We start from the raw sequence: 17,319 nt of genomic DNA, 5'->3' as shown, positions 1-17,319 counted from the left end.
ACTGCAGCAAAAAAGAAAACCCAGGATTTTGGCCAAAGTGTGATGTGTGTCTTTTTGAGTTATTTTAAGTGATTTGGTTCATTAGTTTTTACTGTTAACTCTATTTTGTTGGCTGCTTTTATCCTTTCCCTTTTCCTTTGCTGGATAGAAGGTTCAGGGAGGGGGATCCCAAGACAAAGGAATTTTTCTGTCCAAGAAAGGTTTGTGAGTGTAACCCTTGAGTTCTGTTTCATTGTGTAGTTTGTTAAAAACTGTGGGTCAGATAAGTGCATAAGCAAAAGATCTTTGAACCAAGTTACTGCTAAGTGAAGCTCCGGAGCTAGGTTAAGGTTAAAAGGTATTGAGAGAAAAAGAATTTTCAGTATGGGGGCAATTGAAAGCAAAGAGGTTCCTAAAAGTAGTCCTTTGGGATGTGTTTTGGCATATTGGAAAGAGCTGGTGAATCATAAGGATATAGAAACTAAAAGAGAGCTTATTAAGTTGTGCACACAGTAGGGGCCACTTTATAAACTTGAGGAGGGAGTGAAGTGGCCCCCATCAGGGATGTTGGACTATAACACTTTGGTACAGCTGACGTTTTTCCTTAGGCGTGAGCAGAAGTGGCATGAAATTCCTTACGCTGACATAATTTTCACTGTTAGGAATCACCCTGAGTGGCAAAGGGCTTGTGGAATTAGACCACCATCTGACTCTTTACTGTTGGCTCTCGAGAAAGATAAAGTTAATAAGGAAAAGCCCAGGAGGTGTTGCAGCACATGCTCAATAAATCAAAGGTGCAAACATCCTGACAAGGTATATTGTATGGAAACTCAGGAAGAAAAGACAGAGAAATTGCTCAGACCATCCCCTAAAAAACAAGGGAGAAGGTGGTAGGGAAAGTAGATTTGGAATTGCCATCAACTTCAGGTTTTACCCCTGCTTCATCCCCTGCTTCATCCTCACTTGAGAGAAGAGTAATTATTAAGGAGTCTCCCCTCCCACTCCTGAGCCACAGGAGCCAACCCAACTGTATCCACCCTTACCCTCCAGTGATAGTGAGGAGGAAGAACGCTCCCCACAGGGTTCTATAGCATCAAGAACCTGAAGAAAACAGAAAGAGACCATACAAGTCCCTTTAAAGGAAACAGTCACCTCTGAGGGGTAGACAGTGTTAGTCAGAGTCCCCTTTACTGCCTGTGATTTAGATTCCTGGAAAAAGATTGCAACAAATTATCGAGTTGACCCACTAAGTGTTGCAAAAAGGATAAAATTTATGGTCAAACAACATAAGCCTGATTGGACAGACATTCAAATATTACTTGATTCCTTAACAGAATCAGAGAGGCAGATGGTTTTAAAGGTGGCTAAAGATCTGGCTGAGGATGATTGTAGAATAATACAAGATGATGTTGAGGATGTATTTCCCCTTCAGGATCCAGGCTGGAATGTTAACCGGCCAGAGGGAAGAGCATGGCTACCAAAGTATCAGGAATTAATAATAAAAGAACTGGAGAGAGCAATTCCTAGAATTATAAACTGGTCAGCCCTTTATGCTATTAAACAGAATTCCTCTCAAACTCCTTATGAATTTCTATACCAATTGCAAGAGGCAATGCGTCAGCACACCACCCTGGATCCTGAATCTGATGAGGGAATACAACAGTTGGTAAACTTGTTTTTAGGGCAATCTAGAGGTGACATCAGGAGGAAGCTCCAGAAGATGCAGGTCCCAGCAAGTTTGAATTTGGAGACTTTGCTAGATGAGGCATGGAGAGTTTTCAGCAATTGGGAAGAGGGGTGTAAACCAGGGACAAAGAAACTAGTAGCAATAATACAGGAAAATTTAAAAGGGAAACATGAGCATGGACCCCCAAAACAAGGACCACCCCGACTGGAAAAAAACCAATGTGTATTTTGCAAGAAATTTGGACACTGGAAAAAACAGTGTCCAGAATTAAGAAGGGGTGACGAACAAAGAAAAGGTGACCGAAAAGGGGAGGGGGTGGTGGCTCACGTAAAGGAGGACTGAAGGGGACCGGAGGCCCCAACCCTAGAGGACCCTCTGGTTATAAGCAAACTAGGGATAATGAAAAAGAAGTGGAATTTTTAGTAGACACAGGGGCAACATATTCAGTGTTAAATGAGGCCCTGACACCTATAACAAATGATTATGTTATAGTAAAGGGAGCAACTGGCCAATCTGAAAAAGCATATTTTTGCAAATCATTAAAGTATAAGCTGGGAAAACAGTGGGGGATTCATCAATTTTTGTATATGCCTAAAGCTCCATCTGCACTTTTGGGCAGGGATCTGCTAGAGCAGCCGGAAGCAAAAATAATATTTAAAAATGGGGAAATTTGTTTGGAGGTAGAAGACCAACAATATGCGAAATTGTTAAGCTTAATGCTAATAACAAAAAAATTGAAATTAAAAATTAAGAAGAAAAAATTATTGAGAAAATAAAAAATCAAGTATTCTCTGGAGTGTGGGCCTATAATATACCAAGGAGAGCAAAGAATGCTCTACCAGTAGAAATTCGGCTTAAGGAAGGAGAACAATCGCTAAGGGTCAAACAATATCCTTGAAAAGGGAAGACAGAGAAGGAATTAGCCCAATCATAGAAAACTTTTTGCAAATAGGACTATTGAAGGAGTGTCAATCTGATTTTAATACTCCTATTTTGACCCTGAAAAAGCCTGATGCATCATACAGGTTAGTACAAGATTTAAGAGCTGTTAATAAGATAACTAAAGACTTATACCCAGTGGTTGCTAACCCCTACACTTTGTTAACTCTTTGAACACCTGAACTAACCTGGTTTACTGTTTTAGATTTGAAGGATGTTTTCTTTTGCCTCCCTCTCCATGAAGCCAGCAAGAAAATTTTTGCATTTGAATGGGAGAATACCTAAACTGGATGTTAAACTCAGCTCACATGGTGTGTATTACATGAGGGGTTCAAGAACTCCCCTACTATATTCAGAGAACAGCTGGCAAAGGATTTGGAGTCTTGGGAACCCTCACCAGGAGAAGGACAGCTGCTTCAGTACGTGGATGACCTCTTAATAGCCACCCGGACCCAGGAGGCATGTGTGGATTGGATGGTGAGCCTCCTAAACTTTTTGGGCCTGCAGGGGTACCGGGTATCCCAAAAGAAAGCCCAGATGGTGAAACAAACAGTGATTTACCTTGGCTATGAAGAAAGTGCTGGACAAAGGACCTCGGTGAAAAACCGTAAGGAAGCAATAGGTCAAACCCCAAAACCCCAGACAGTGAAAGAACTGAGAACCTTTCTAGGCATGACAGGGTAGTGCAGACTGTGGATTTATAACTATGGATTGTTTGTTAAACCCCTGTACGCCTTCATCACAGAAGGGAACAGGGATACTCAGTGGACAACAGAAGCAACACAAGCCTTCAACCAACTGAAGAAAGCCCTTATGTCAGCTCTAGCCCTGGGACTTCCAGATGTGAGTAAACCATTTTTTTCTGTTTTCTCATGAAAAACAAGGGATTGCTCTGGGAGTACCAACACAGGATCTGGGGCCGTACCAGAGGGCAGTCACCTACCTCTCCAAACAGCTGGGCACAGCAGCCAAGGGGTGGCCAGGGTGCCTCAGAGCTGCTGCAGCAGTAGCAGTGAACATCCAAGAGGCACACAAATTCACCCTAGACCAGAAGATGACTGTGCTAGTATCCCACAAAGTTTCTGCAGTCCTGGAGGAAAAAGGGCTTTCCCCACAAATATTTATAAAGTACTAGGCCATACTGGTAGAACAAGATGATATTGAAAGCGTGGTAACTAACATTGTGAACCCAACTTCTTTCCTCAGCGGGAGCATGGGAGAACCAGTGATCCATGACTGCCTGAACACCATTGAAGCCACCTACTCCAGTCTCCCGGATCTGAAGGACACCCCTCTCGAGGACACTGAGAGCTGGTTCACTGATGGGAGCAGAGAAGTAATAGAATCTGGATCATTGCCAACAAATACCTCTGCACAAAAAGCTGAAATAATTGCCTTAACCCGGGCCTTAGAGCTGGCAAAAGGAATAGAAATCAACATTTATACAGACTCAAGGTATGCAATTTGGAGTGGTACAAGCATATGGAGCAATTTGGAAAGAAAGAGGACTGCTCAACTCAGAAGGGAAAAATATTAAACACACACAAGAAATACTAAAATTATTAGATGCAGTTCAGTTCCCTGAAAAGGTAGCTATTATGCACATCAGGGCACACTAAAAGTGATCTCAGAATTGGAAGAAGGAAATATGCTGGTGGACAGAGAGGCAAAAGACACAGCCAAACGTGAGGTACCCAATGAAAGAGTCGAGGCAGCATTAATTCCAGATGGAAAGATCTCTATTAAAGGTAAGCCAGTCAGTATATAACAAAAAGGATAAAAAACTTATTAAGGAAGAAGAAGTAACTTATAACCAGGAAGGCTGGGCTGTAACCAAAGAAGGAAAAGTTGTAGTACCTTCTTACTTGTTGTGGTCACTAGTGCTAAAAGAACATGAGAAAACACATTGGGGAATCATCGCCCTGTACAATTATTTAGAGGATAAAATTCTGGCTAGAAAATTACAAGGCACAGTTACACAAGTAACTTGTCAGTGTGGTCTTTGCCTCTGAACTAATCCTAAAAACTTTCCAAAGCCTAAATTTTGGACAAATTGGAAAAGGCTGTGGACCTGGGCAGCAATGGCAAATTGATTTTACGGAATTGCCCAGGAAAGAGGGGTTATTATTACTTATTAGTGTTAACAGATACCTTTTCAGGATGGCCAGAAGCCTTCCCTACCTGGACAGCTAAGGCATGAGAGGTGACCAAGGCATTGTTACAAGAAATAATACCACGTTTTGGAGTCCCAGCCGCTATATCTTCTGATAGAGGGACAAATTTTATCTCCAAAATTGTACAGCACATTAGTCACCACCTGGGAATAGATTGGGAATTGCATACTCTATATCATCCTCAATCCAGTGGCCAAATGGAAAAAATGAACCATATGATCAAAGAACAAATTGTTAGGCTGGGGCAAGAGGCAAACTTGCCTTGGCCCCAGGCTCTTCCACTAGCATTAGTACAGATTAGAACAAAACCAAGAACAAAAGGGAAATTAAGCCCTTTTGAAATATTGTATGGGAGACCATATGTGGTCCAAGAAGTAATAACACCCATTAAAGCAGAGGAAGAAAATCTACACAAATACATAGTGGGCCTAAATAAACAATTTAGAGAAATCAGAAAATATGTGGATGGGGCCCAAAGTACAGAATTAGATGGACCAGTATATGTTGTAAAACCTGGGATTATGTATATGTTAAGTCTTTTGCAGAGAAGATTTTGGAACCACAGTGGGAAGAACCATTCCAGGTACTCTTCACCACCTTCACGGCCGTCACAATCAAAGTGTAGAAGGCATGGATCCATCACTCCCGAGTGAAGAAGGCTCCTGAAGCAATTTGGAAAACTGCACCCAGAGACAGAGACCTGAAGCTGAAATTCACCAAGAACAGCGAGTAATGGATGTATAACTATCATGGGCATAATGCAAATGGTTGTGACCCTTGTGGTGATTGCCACGACTATAATAAGAGTCAAAGCAACACCACATCAGTACAATGTAACTGGGATTTATCGATGCCAAGGGAAAGCTTATGATCCCTTCTCTTGTAGGGCTTTGAGCAGAATGTTAAGGGTCACAAACGCAAGTATGTGGGAAGGGAGAAATGTTTGGGGATGTGAATATGCATTTGTACAAGACGGGTTCCATGAGGCTCACCATCCACCCATGGAACTCGTCCAAGTTGGCCCTAGATTTGCTGTGACAAATCTTTGACCACATGTCCTGAATTTAGACTTAAAATTGAACGGTGTGCAACAAAAGGGTTTAATCTCGATTTTAACGTTACTCAATATTGCATCGAGTTTCACAAAGTCAAAGCCAAATCACACCCATCAGTGTCAGAGAGGGCTGTAACAATCTAAAATCCAATTATTTCACAGGAAATGAAGCAACCTATAATTCCCATAATTTCTAAAATTGGACTATATGCTGTCAAGAAAATAGAAATTCAGAGACTGCTAAGCCAAGAATGGTCTCTTAAGCAAGTAGAAATGGGAATGCAAGTAAATGCTTCTGACTTTTGGCCATAATGTGCCCCATTTCTCAAAGCTCCTTCTACGGAATGGACTAGCTGGTTTCAAAACCATATGCCCTCTAGTTTTAAGAAAAAGAGAGAAATAACTGGGATATTAGGAACAGGATTGGAAGTTTTAAATACAATGAATTCGGAGGTGTTAATGAACAAATTAACTGTGATGGGAAGCGATTAAGTCAAATTACAGCAATCTTTGCAATCTTCTTTGTTAGCACTAGGTAACAATCATTGGAAACTAACCAAAATATTACCAAAATGGGAAAATATGGAAGAGACAGACCATGAGGTAATAATTAAAGCCCTAGGCACAGCTAGTGCAAACATTTCTCTGGCTTTTGGATGTACTCAAGCACAAATGTGGATGTAGTCAATGGCTGCCGTAATTATCATGGAAGGTGAAGAAGGGATATTGCCTTCTGAAATTCACAAAATTGCTTGGGATAATGTCTCTGAAATGGAAAGAGAGCTTCAGTCTTAGTAGGTTTTGGTCAATTTTACCTATGACCCTGAGACAAATAAAGTAACAGCTTTTGTTTTAAATATACATAGTGTATCTGTGAGCTTAATACACCCTGTAGTCACTCTAGGATTAAATCATCAAGGGACTGTACTGTACCCTTCTGAACATAAAATGTGGGCACGAGAAATTAAGGGAAAATGGCAGACCATTAACCTAGAGCCCTGTTCTATGAAGAAACAATTAGGATATATATGTGAGGGAACTTTGGAAAATGACAAAGATACTTGCCTAGACACAGTGGCAAAGCATTTGCCACATTGAAATGCATCTAACCAACCAGACAACTTCACTTGTGTATATAGAACAAGGTTGTGTTTGTTTCAGAAAAGAATGTCCCATCACAATGACAGATGATCAAATCGTGAATTAAACTCAATTCAATTTATGTGTTTGCAATTTTGCTGAAGTCAAAGGTTGCGACTTTTCCTATTGAGCACCTGTAATATCACATCAGTACATAAAGGCAAACCTGGTTATTGTGAAGAAATATTGCCTGCACCTGTAGGTATGAATTTAACCTAGTCACTCAGCTACTGAAACACCAGGAATGAAGAAAAATTTTAAAAGAGATTCAAGATGCAGGGAAAAGGACTTTGATCATGATACACCTAAACATGGACACCATAAAAGAGGTTTTTAAATGAGTTGAAGAACATCTGTCTGATCATTGGTGGGATGTGCTATTTGGATGGTCACCAACTGCAACCGGCTTGCTTAATGCCTTAATTCACCCAATCACTGTGCTGCTTATTTTGGTTAGTGTAAGTTTGCTTTTGTCTACTGCTGTACTTCTTGGGAATTGGAAGTGTCCTGGTTTCAAGGATAGGTGTCTGCCGATAAAGGCAGAAATTTTCCTTTGAAATAGAGACTTTAATTTCACTCCAAGTATTATAATTGTTTGAATCAAGAACTCTGAGGCAGAGATAAGGGATTAAGAATAACAGCTCTTTTACTAATACATCTAACCGTACAAGCATAAACAACTGCAGTTGTTAAAATTACCAACAAAACAGAACAGATAACTTGGCTCCAGTCCTTTCTTTAGCTGCAGGCATGCTCTCTCTGCACTTGGTCCCAGTCCTGCAGACAGAGCAAAGCCCAGCAGCAGCAGAGAATTGGGCGGGAGCAGAGGCGGGATGGGGCGGCAGTGGCCACGCTGGTCTCAGGTGGGAGCGGGCTGGAGGGGGCAGCTCCTCACTCACTGTTTGGGTTCTGGTAGTGTGTTGGTTTCACGTGCTTGGTGGGAAGGGTGATTTCCCCTCAGAAGAAGCTCCACATGTACTGGGAATAGAGGGGGCTGTCCCGTCTCCGGGGGCTTCTCCTGTGAGCTGCTGGAACCAATCAGAGAGCTGATTTGGTGATGGACAGCTTGGAAAACCAATGAAAAGTTATTTTGCTTTCACAAATCACAGTGGATCAAGTGCTGGGGGGCTTTTTTTGGCTTCCGGCCTTCAGAGAAGCAGGGGTCCCCAGTCTGGATACCAGCCCGGCATCTTGGCCTGGCTCCAGGCTTGGTCTGGGGCCCAGCCTGGCATCTCGACCCAGCTCCGGGCTTGGTCTAGGGCCCAGCCTGGCATCTCGGCCCGGCTCTCCACGTGCTAGAAGAGGTCTCCAGCTGACCACATAGCTTTTTCATGATCTAGATACAATTTTAACTTCTTAATGCCTAAATAAGATTCTCGATCTCCTGAGCTCTCCTAAATGAGAGGAAATAAAGCATGGAGACTACAGAGGTCAGCGGAATGAAGATAAAGTTCCTGATGGGAAGAGATTGAAAAGATGCAACTGGTAAGTAGCTGAAAACCTTTTTTTGTGGGACTATGAGGGGATTGTGACTTCATTAAAATTCCTTAAACTGTGAAATATACTTGGGGAGGATGTGTACTTGAGATGATGACTTTTTTTTTCCTCGAGAAATTGAGCTCTTTGATTTAGGACTGGAATATGAACAGAGACATTTGATAGAGAAGGAGATTAAGAGGATTTTGGTTTTCAGCAGTCTGCCTTTAAAAGTAGTACCTCATGTCTGCATCCTAACCCATAAGAGGGCTCTGGAAGGACTGTGGGAATGAGAGGAAAATTCATTGTTCTGTACATACTCTTATTTTGGTAGATCACCAGGGCATGTGAAACCCAGTGTCCATGTGACACAGCACAGCCTCATGAAAACATAGGGACAATTGTCATGCAATGAAATCTCATGGAAGGAAGTGTCAATTGTGAACGTGGCATGGCCTCATGGAACCCAGGTGCAAGTAGGCCCATACCATGGCTCATGGAAACAAGGGGCCATGAGACACAGTGCAGCCCCATGGAACCAAGTGACCATTGTGACTCCATGGAATCTCATGGAACAAACTGTCAGGTGTAACACAGCAGGGTGTCATGGAACACAAGTGCCACTGGGACATTGCCACTGCTCATGGAACCAAGTGTCCATTGTGACACACTAGGCCTAGTGAACACAGGAGACCATTGTGAGGCAATGGAATGTCAAGAACCCAAGGCTGCACTGTGGCACAGAGAGACCTCATGGGACTGAGGAGACCATTGTGAGGCAATGGAATGTACTGGAAGAACAGGTAAATTTTCAAGACAGAAGGGCCTGATGGAACCCAGGTGCCAATGGGACATTTCCAGGGCTTGTGTAAGCAAGTGTCCATTGTGACAGAGCCAGGCCTAATGGAACATATGAGAACACTGTTACCCAATGGAATCCCATGGAACCAAGTGTCCACTGTTTCATGACACAGCCTCATAGAGTGTTGGAGACCATTCTGTTGTAATGGAATATCCTGAATCTGTTGTGACAAACCTGGGCTTTATAAAACCAAGGAGACCACTGTGATGCAATCAAATCTCAAGGAACCAAGGGTCAATTGTCACCACATCAGGTTCTCAGGAAACTAAGGAGAACAATGTGACACAGTGAAATCTCTAGAAACCAAGGCTTTATTTTGACAAAGTGGAGCCTAATAGGAGACAAGAGCCACTAGGACACTGCCAGCTCTTGTGGAATCAGTGTCCATTGAGACACAGCGCAGGTCATGGAAGCATAGGGAGTGCTGTAATGCAGTGGAATCAAAGGTCAATTCTGACAGAGAGGGGCCAGATGGACCACAAGGGCCAGGGAAATTTTGACAGGTATAGTAGAAACAAGACATCACTGTGGCAGATCAAGGCCTCATGGGGTGTTGGGGAGCTCTGTGTCACAATGGAATCTCATGGAGCAACAGTCAATTGTGACAAAGCACGGCCTCCTGGAATCCTTATGCCATTGGGACACTGCCAGCTCTTGTGGAATCCAGTGTACTTTGTGACACAGCAAAGCCTCATGGAAATATGGGGACCATTGTGATGCAATGGAATCTCGTGGAAGCAAGAGTCAATTCTGAAAATAGCATGGCCTCATGGAACCCAGGGGCAATTGGGACCGTGCCATGGCTTGTGGAAGCAAGGGGACATTGAGACACAGTAGGGCCTCATGGGACCCAGCAGATTGTGGGGAAATGGATACTCACAAAGCAGGGCCCCGTTGTGACAAAGTGCAGCATCACAATGGTTTCCTGGCTTCCATAAGTCCATGCTCTGTTTACAATTAACATTTTGTTCCCCTGGTGTCACTGTGCTCTCCTGTGATTCATGGGGCTGTGCTGTGTCACAGCGGACACTTGCTTCCTCCAAAGCTGGACATGTCCCAGTGGAACTGGGTTTCCATCAGGCTGCGCTGTCACAATGGGGCCTTGGTTCCATGAGAATCCATTGTGTCACAATGTTCTCCTTAGTTTTATGAGAGCCTGATGTGTTGACAATTGACCCAAGATTTCTTGAGATTCCATTTCATCGCAGTGGTCTCCTTGGTTCCATCAGGCCCAGGTTTGTCCCAACAGAGCCTTGGTTACATGGGTTTCTAGTGCATCACAATGGTAGCTTGGATTCCATGAGGCCCTGCTGGGTCACAGTGGAGCCTTTGTGCCATGAGTTTCCACTGCAACACAATGATTTCCATCATTCCATGAGGCCTTGCTGTAAAAACAGTGAACACTTGGTTCCATGAATTTCCATTCCATCCATTTCCAAGGATCTCTTGCATTCCATAAGGCCCTGCAGTGTTGCTATGGAGCCATTGTTCCATGTGTTCCCATTGTGACATAATGGTCTCCAGCGCTCCATGAGGCTGCGCCGTGAAACAGTAGACACTTGGTTCCATGAAATTCCATATTGTCACTTTCAGGAAAATCCATAAGCATCACAGGTTTATGTCCAAAAAGGAGACAGAGCACAGCTTCAACTTTATTTGAATAAAGGGAAAGTGTTCACCTGGGTACACGCCCACTGTGCTTTCTCTCTCGAGCTTTCAGAGGATGCAGCCTCCCTTTATCCTAAACTCCTGGACACATGTTGCTCTCTTCCTTTACCCACTGCCCAAGGTACTAGGAAGGTACAGTCTTCCCAACCCGTGTACCCCATATTCTCCCTTGAACCTGGAATTTCCCCACAAATTAAGAAGTTCAGGTTTGTGCAGTCCCTTGTCTATTTCAGGAGCCAAGCTGTCTGGACCTGGTAACAAACCTGCTGCCCAAAGTCAGTAGAAACATTACGACCCGTTTCAAAGGTCTTAACAACCATCCCTTCACACATAAAAGGATTTGTAAAGACATTAGCACACATCTTTCCTCTCAGATTGATGTTTTCTGTGCTGGTGACAGTCTTATAAGCCCAGCCTTCAGCCTGTAAGGAAAATGAATCCACAAACACCAAAGGTTTATATCCAAAAAGTAGACAGAGGAGTCCTTTTTGCTTTATTCTAATGAAGGGAGAGGCCATGGGGCATTCCCCTGGGATCTCTCAAATTTTTGGAGGACGCAGCCTCCTTTTTATTCTGTTTTCCTGGCTGCATTTCCCTCTTCTCTTTCCCCAATTGCTGAGGGACTTGAGAAGCCCAGACTTCCTCAAACACCTGACGCCTGAGATTCCTGTCTAATGTGTAACCCTCCCTTTCAATTTTTAATTCTTACAGAATTCATAGTTTCCATCCCCCCTTCCCCACCCCCCCGCCATTGCTTCTTTCATCTTCTGATATCCAATTTCATTTACCAGCAAACCTACAGTTTATTTGTAAAGGCAAATCTCTTTTCCCATTCATCAATCAGTGGAATGTCTCTCATTGTTTCTTTTATCTCTTAGTGCTAACTCTATCTACCAACAGATCTACAGCTTGTTTGTAAAGACAAATGTAACATTCCTCTCAAGCCTGACCTCTCTGCTGTTGTAGTTCCATGGACAGAGGCTGTCATCTCTCCCCCCTTTTGTCAGCAGGCCGGTGTTCAGCCATCTCCAGGACAGCAGGGCCCCATCCCACATCACTGTGACCTGGGAAGACAAAAACCATAACTGCAAATGTTTGCTTTTCCTCTTTCTTCCTAGGCATTTGGCCCTGCCAGTGAGGTATTCTGCTGGGTGCCACAGGAAAAAGGAGACCACTGTGACCCTGTGGGTAACCTGGAACCAAATGTCCATTGTGACACTACAGAACCTCACAGAACCAAGGAAATCCCTGTGACACTGTAGGGTTTAATGGAACCAAGAGTTCATTGTGACACAACAGGGCTGTGTGAAGCCAAGGAACCATTTTGACACTGTGAATCCAAGAAGACTCTTGTGACATTGAGGGGAACTCATGGAACCAAAGGTCCACTGTGACATTGTGGAGCCTCATAAAACTTATGGGCCATTGTGACACAGAATAGCCACTGAATAGAACCAAGGAGACCATGATGACACTGTGGGGCCACATGGAACCAAGGATTCCATTTTGACACTCAAGAATCTCATGGAACCAAGGGTTTTTTGTGACACTAAGACCATTGTTGAGAGTACAGAATCTCAAGGAACCAAAAGTCAATGTGACACATCAAGGTCTCATGAAAGCCAAAATATCATTGTGACACTGTGGGGCCCCATGGAGACAAATCTCCATTGTGACAGAATAGAACCTCACAGAACCAAGAGTCCATGGTCACAAAAAAAGGCCTTGTGGAATCAAGGAGCCCAAAGGTCTAAAAAATTCCTTTAATTGTTCTGCCTTGGGGAAGGGGAACCTCCTCCATCTTCGGCTGACACACTAATTGAAAGTGTCTGTTTTGAATGAGGAAAGTCAAGAGCTTTAGATTGCTTAAAAAAGAGAGGGAAAAAAAGGAGGAAAACTTCTTTTTGGCTGTGTGCAGCATGTTGTCCAAACAAAGCAGGTCCCAGTGGAGTGCTGACAAACAGGAGGAGGTTGGGGAATGTGCAGGAATATTGTCCAAACCGGGTCAGATCTCAAGGCACAGCTTCTCTGATCTGACCAGGCCTCCTGAGGAGAGACCCTTGATGAACATCAATCAGAGAATGCTGCAATCACCTCTGCTCTAAAGTGAACAGGAATAAAAGGCATCCATTAAAATAGGAATGTGCATTTCTTAGAAGCTCTTTGAAATATTTCTCTTTAACTCAATTAGGAAACCTTCCTAATGAACTGCACCAGACCAGAGGGAAATCAAGGCAGAGACATGGTTTGTCAGGACTTGCTTGATCCCAATGAGGTCTATGGTGCATTTGGTGCTGAGCCCTTGAACCTCAGGGCCTGAGAGTAGATTGCACAAATTTTCCACGAGTCACTGGCAGAAGAAAAACTCAAAGTGTCTCATAGCATTAATGAGACCCACTGATGTCCATCCCCATCACAGACTCCTCATGAACTCCTTGGAGGAGAGAATTGGAGTCCAGGATTGACCAAAAACCTCTCAGAGAGTCAGAGAAGAAAGGAAAATCCTAAGTACCTTTAAAACCTTGAGTATCTCAAAGTATTAATGAGCCCCAGTGAGTGTCAATACAAAGCTCTCAAGGGACTAATTAAAGCAGATAATTGGAGGCCATGATTGCACAAAACTCTCAGAGACTCCAAGGCAAAAGCAGAACCCAAAGTCCTTTGAAAAACCTGCAGTCCCTGGGAGCATGAAGGAGCCTCCAGGGCCATTCCTGACCAAGGCTCCCCAGGGACTGGTCCCAGAAGATCCCTGAGGCCACTGGGATGTGGGGGGATGCTGAGGGCAGCACAAGGGGTGACAGTGCCCAGCCTTGCTGGGGCTGTGCCAGGAGGCCCCAGTGGCTCAGGACAAGGTGTCACCTCAGAGCTCTTGGTGGCATAGACTCTGCTGTGCCCCAGGGCACCAAGACTTGGCTTCTCTTTGTCCCCACCTGTCATCTCTGCCTACAATTTCCTCCTCTGACTAGAACATGGGGACACTTTCACACTTCTGTTCCTCAGTGGGATCCATTAATACTTCAAGCAACTTTGGAATTTGAATATGACTTGGAATTCTGGAGAGTTTTCTACACCTCCCTCTCAGGGACTGATATTCATGGCCTCAGCAGAATCCCCCATGAGGGTCATTAAAATCCTTGTGCTGTGTCTGTGCTGCTGAGCTGGGCTGGGCTCCTGGTGCAGAGGGTCACCTGAGCAAACAAAAAGAGCTTCAAAACCACATTTCTCTTGCTGAACAGCTCTTCTCAGAGCCCAGCAGGGCTGGGGCTCTGCCTGCAGCCACCCCGGGAACAGCACAGAGGCACAGAGATCTTCAATCAGCTGTTTCTGGGAAGATGCTCGAAGTGACTGGGGCAGAATCAATCCCAGCCCCTGACACACAAAGCCTCTGGCTGCAGGACAAGGCAGCTGCAGCTTCTACAGTGATCTCCTAAAGCTGGAACATCCCAATGACTGCAGACTCTGTGAGTGCCTTCCCTGATTATCTCTTATGTACAGCAGCGAGGGGTGCCCAGGGCTGTCGTGTAGAGCAGGGTCCTGCAGCCCAGGGTGCTGTGCTGGGGCAGGGACACTGCTGTCAGCCAGGGACAGCTCTCAGCCAGCCCTGGGAGCTGCTGACAACAGTGGGGAACAAGGTCTGGGTGGAAGGAAAGAGCTTGTATGGCTTGGAAGTGTTCTCCTTGTGTGGTGAGGATGCTGCATTGTTCAAGACTCCTCCCAGCATGATATTTAGTGCAGAACATTTTTAAGTAGACTATACAGGGAGCACAGCAAATCAGGGGCTGCATAAAAGGGAAAATTCTGCTGTTTAATCTACTGCTCTCGGTTGCCATGATGGGAAATTGCACACTGATATTCATGTCTCGGTTCAGAATGAGAAAAATTTTTTAAAAATTCTCTCAAATCTCAATAAAGTAGTCAGTGACAGATATCATCACAGGGTCCCTTATAGGCAGCATCAGTGTGTCTTTTCCAGCCACCTCAGGGCTGCTGTGATGTTGCCAACAGAGCCTGCAAGGAAAGAGCTGGCCCTGGGCAGTGCCCTGTGCTGGGAGGGGTCTGCAGAGCAGAGCTGAGTCCCCAGGGCTGGGCTGGGCTCTGGCAGCAGTGGAAGGGCCCAGCAGTGGGCACAGGGAAGCAGCTGCTGGCAGGGACAGCTCCAGGCAGCAGAGCCCTGTGCAGGCAGTGGAGAGAAAGGACCCCCAAGCTGGGCTGGGATATTTAAAATCCTCTCCAAACGAAACTATTCCATGATTATTTTTCTTACAAATTGCAAATGTCCAACAGCACCTCCATCAGGCATTTTCTCCTGCTGCCACTGGCAGACACGCAGCAGCTGCAGCTCCTGCACTTCTGCCTCTTCCTGGGCATCTCCGTGGCTGCCCTCCTGGCCAACGGCCTCATCATCAGCGCCGTAGCCTGCGGCCACCACCTGCACCACCCCCATTTTCTTCTTCCTGCTCAACCTGGCCCTCACTGACCTGGGCTGCATCTGCACCACTGTGCCCAAAGCCATGCACAATTCCCTCTGGGACACCAGGAAAATCTCCTATGCAGGATGTGCTGCTCAGGTGTTTTTCTTTGTGTTTTTCATTGGATCAGAGTTTTCCCTCCTGACCATCATGTGCTACGACCGCTACGTGTCCATCTGCAAACCCCTGCACTATGGGACCCTCCTGGGCAGCAGAGCTTGTGCCCACATGGCAGCAGCTGCCTGGGCCAGTGGATTTCTCAATGCTCTGCTGCACACAGCCAATACATTTTCCCTGCCCCTGTGCCATGGCAATGTCCTGGGCCAGTTCTTCTGTGAAATCCCCCAGGTCCTCAAACTCTCCTGCTCACACTGAAACTTTAGGGAACTTGGGCTTCTTGCTGTTAGTGCCTGTTTAGGTTTTGGCTGTTTTGTGTTCATTGTTTTCTCCTATGTGCAGATCTTCAGGGCTGTACTGAGAATCCCCTCTGAGCAGGGACAGCACAAAGCCTTTTCCACCTGCCTCCCTCACCTGGCCGTGGTCTCCCTGTTTATCAGCACCAGCATATTCACCTACCTGAAGCCCCCCTCAGTCTCCTCCCCATCCCTGGATCTGGCCCTGTCAGTTCTGTATTCGGTGGTGCCTCCAGCCCTGAACCCCCTCATCTACAGCCTGAGGAACCAGGAGTTCAAGGATGGTCTGAGGAAAATTATCATTAACACTTTTCAGAAGGAATAAACTCACATTCGCCTGTATAACTCTTCTGGTGTTACTCATTAATGCCCACTCTGTTTCTTGTGGGGTTTTTTGCTGTCACAGGTATTATATTTTTGAGAATTTGTTACCTGTGAAATATTTATCTGTACCTTTTTTACTTCACTATTCACATTCCTAGTGCAAACCACAGGCTATATAACCCAGGGGTTGTACTACGTATGTGCTTACACAAAATAAAGAACTCAGTATTGCCGTGTTTGCCTGACATCTTTCCTCTCTGGCTGCTCTGGAGCTGCAGGGTCTGTTCCTCCGGGAATATCTATCCTGGACAGTAAATGGGAAATGGCAAACTGTGAATGTAAAATCCTGTGTTACTCGAGAACAACAAGGGTTTATCTGTGAAAGCAATGCAATTGATGCTCAATATGTATGCCTTGACACCGAGCAGAGTGTATGCCACTTTGAAATTCATCCAGATGCTGATCAAAAGACTGTGCTTATATATACTGGTTGAGGATGTGTATGTTTAAGAACCACTTGTGTTTTTGTAAACATAGATAATGAGAATGTAATCCTGCCTGTTAAGAATAACTCTAACTTCTGTATTTGTAATTCCGTTAGAATTGTGGGATGTGATTTTTCATATTTGTCACCAGTTACATCCCACCAGCTGATAAGGTCTAACTATACAACATACCACGAACTGTCACCTACGCCCATTGGAATGAACCTCACATTGGTAAAGCAACTGGTAAAACATCAAGACTTAGCAAAAATTTTGGAAGAAATCAAAGAGAGCGGGCAAAAGACTTTAGTCACTGTTCATCATGATGTCCAAGAAATAAATAGAGTCTTACAAAGGGTTAAGCAGGATACAAGACACAATTGGTGGGATGCCCTTTTCGGGTGGTCCCCAACTGCAACTGGAATTTTGAATACATTATGTCATCCAGTAATTGTGTTACTTGTTTTAGTTAGTCTAAGCTTACTGCTGTCTTTTGTATTACTCATTTGGAATTGGAAGATGCTACAACGGATGGCAATACTAACTTCATTGCCCAGAGTACATGGTAAGGTATTAAGGGATAGATATCGTAAGAATGGAGAAAAAGAAATTTTGTATTAAGTAAAAGAATTTACTAATTTTCTAGAAA

At 44.5% G+C, this 17,319-nt stretch overlaps 1 pseudogene across 1 annotated transcript in view; it reads left to right on the top strand.

Annotated features, from left to right (window-relative positions):
- LOC306815121 (olfactory receptor 14J1-like) overlaps positions 1-16,206 on the top strand; it is a 60,715-nt pseudogene extending 44,509 nt beyond the window's left edge. Inside the window, exon 2 of the transcript in view lies at positions 15,479-16,206. The product of the transcript in view is annotated as an olfactory receptor 14J1-like (transcript). The remainder of the gene's footprint in view (positions 1-15,478) is intronic.
- Positions 16,207-17,319: the final 1,113 nt, after the last annotated feature.

Source organism: Erithacus rubecula (genome assembly GCF_903797595.1).
Source record: "Erithacus rubecula genome assembly, contig: scaffold_100_arrow_ctg1, whole genome shotgun sequence".
Lineage (NCBI taxonomy): Eukaryota > Metazoa > Chordata > Aves > Passeriformes > Muscicapidae > Erithacus > Erithacus rubecula.
The sequence above is the reverse complement of the archived record's forward strand: the minus strand, read 5'-3'. Positions and strand labels throughout refer to the sequence as shown.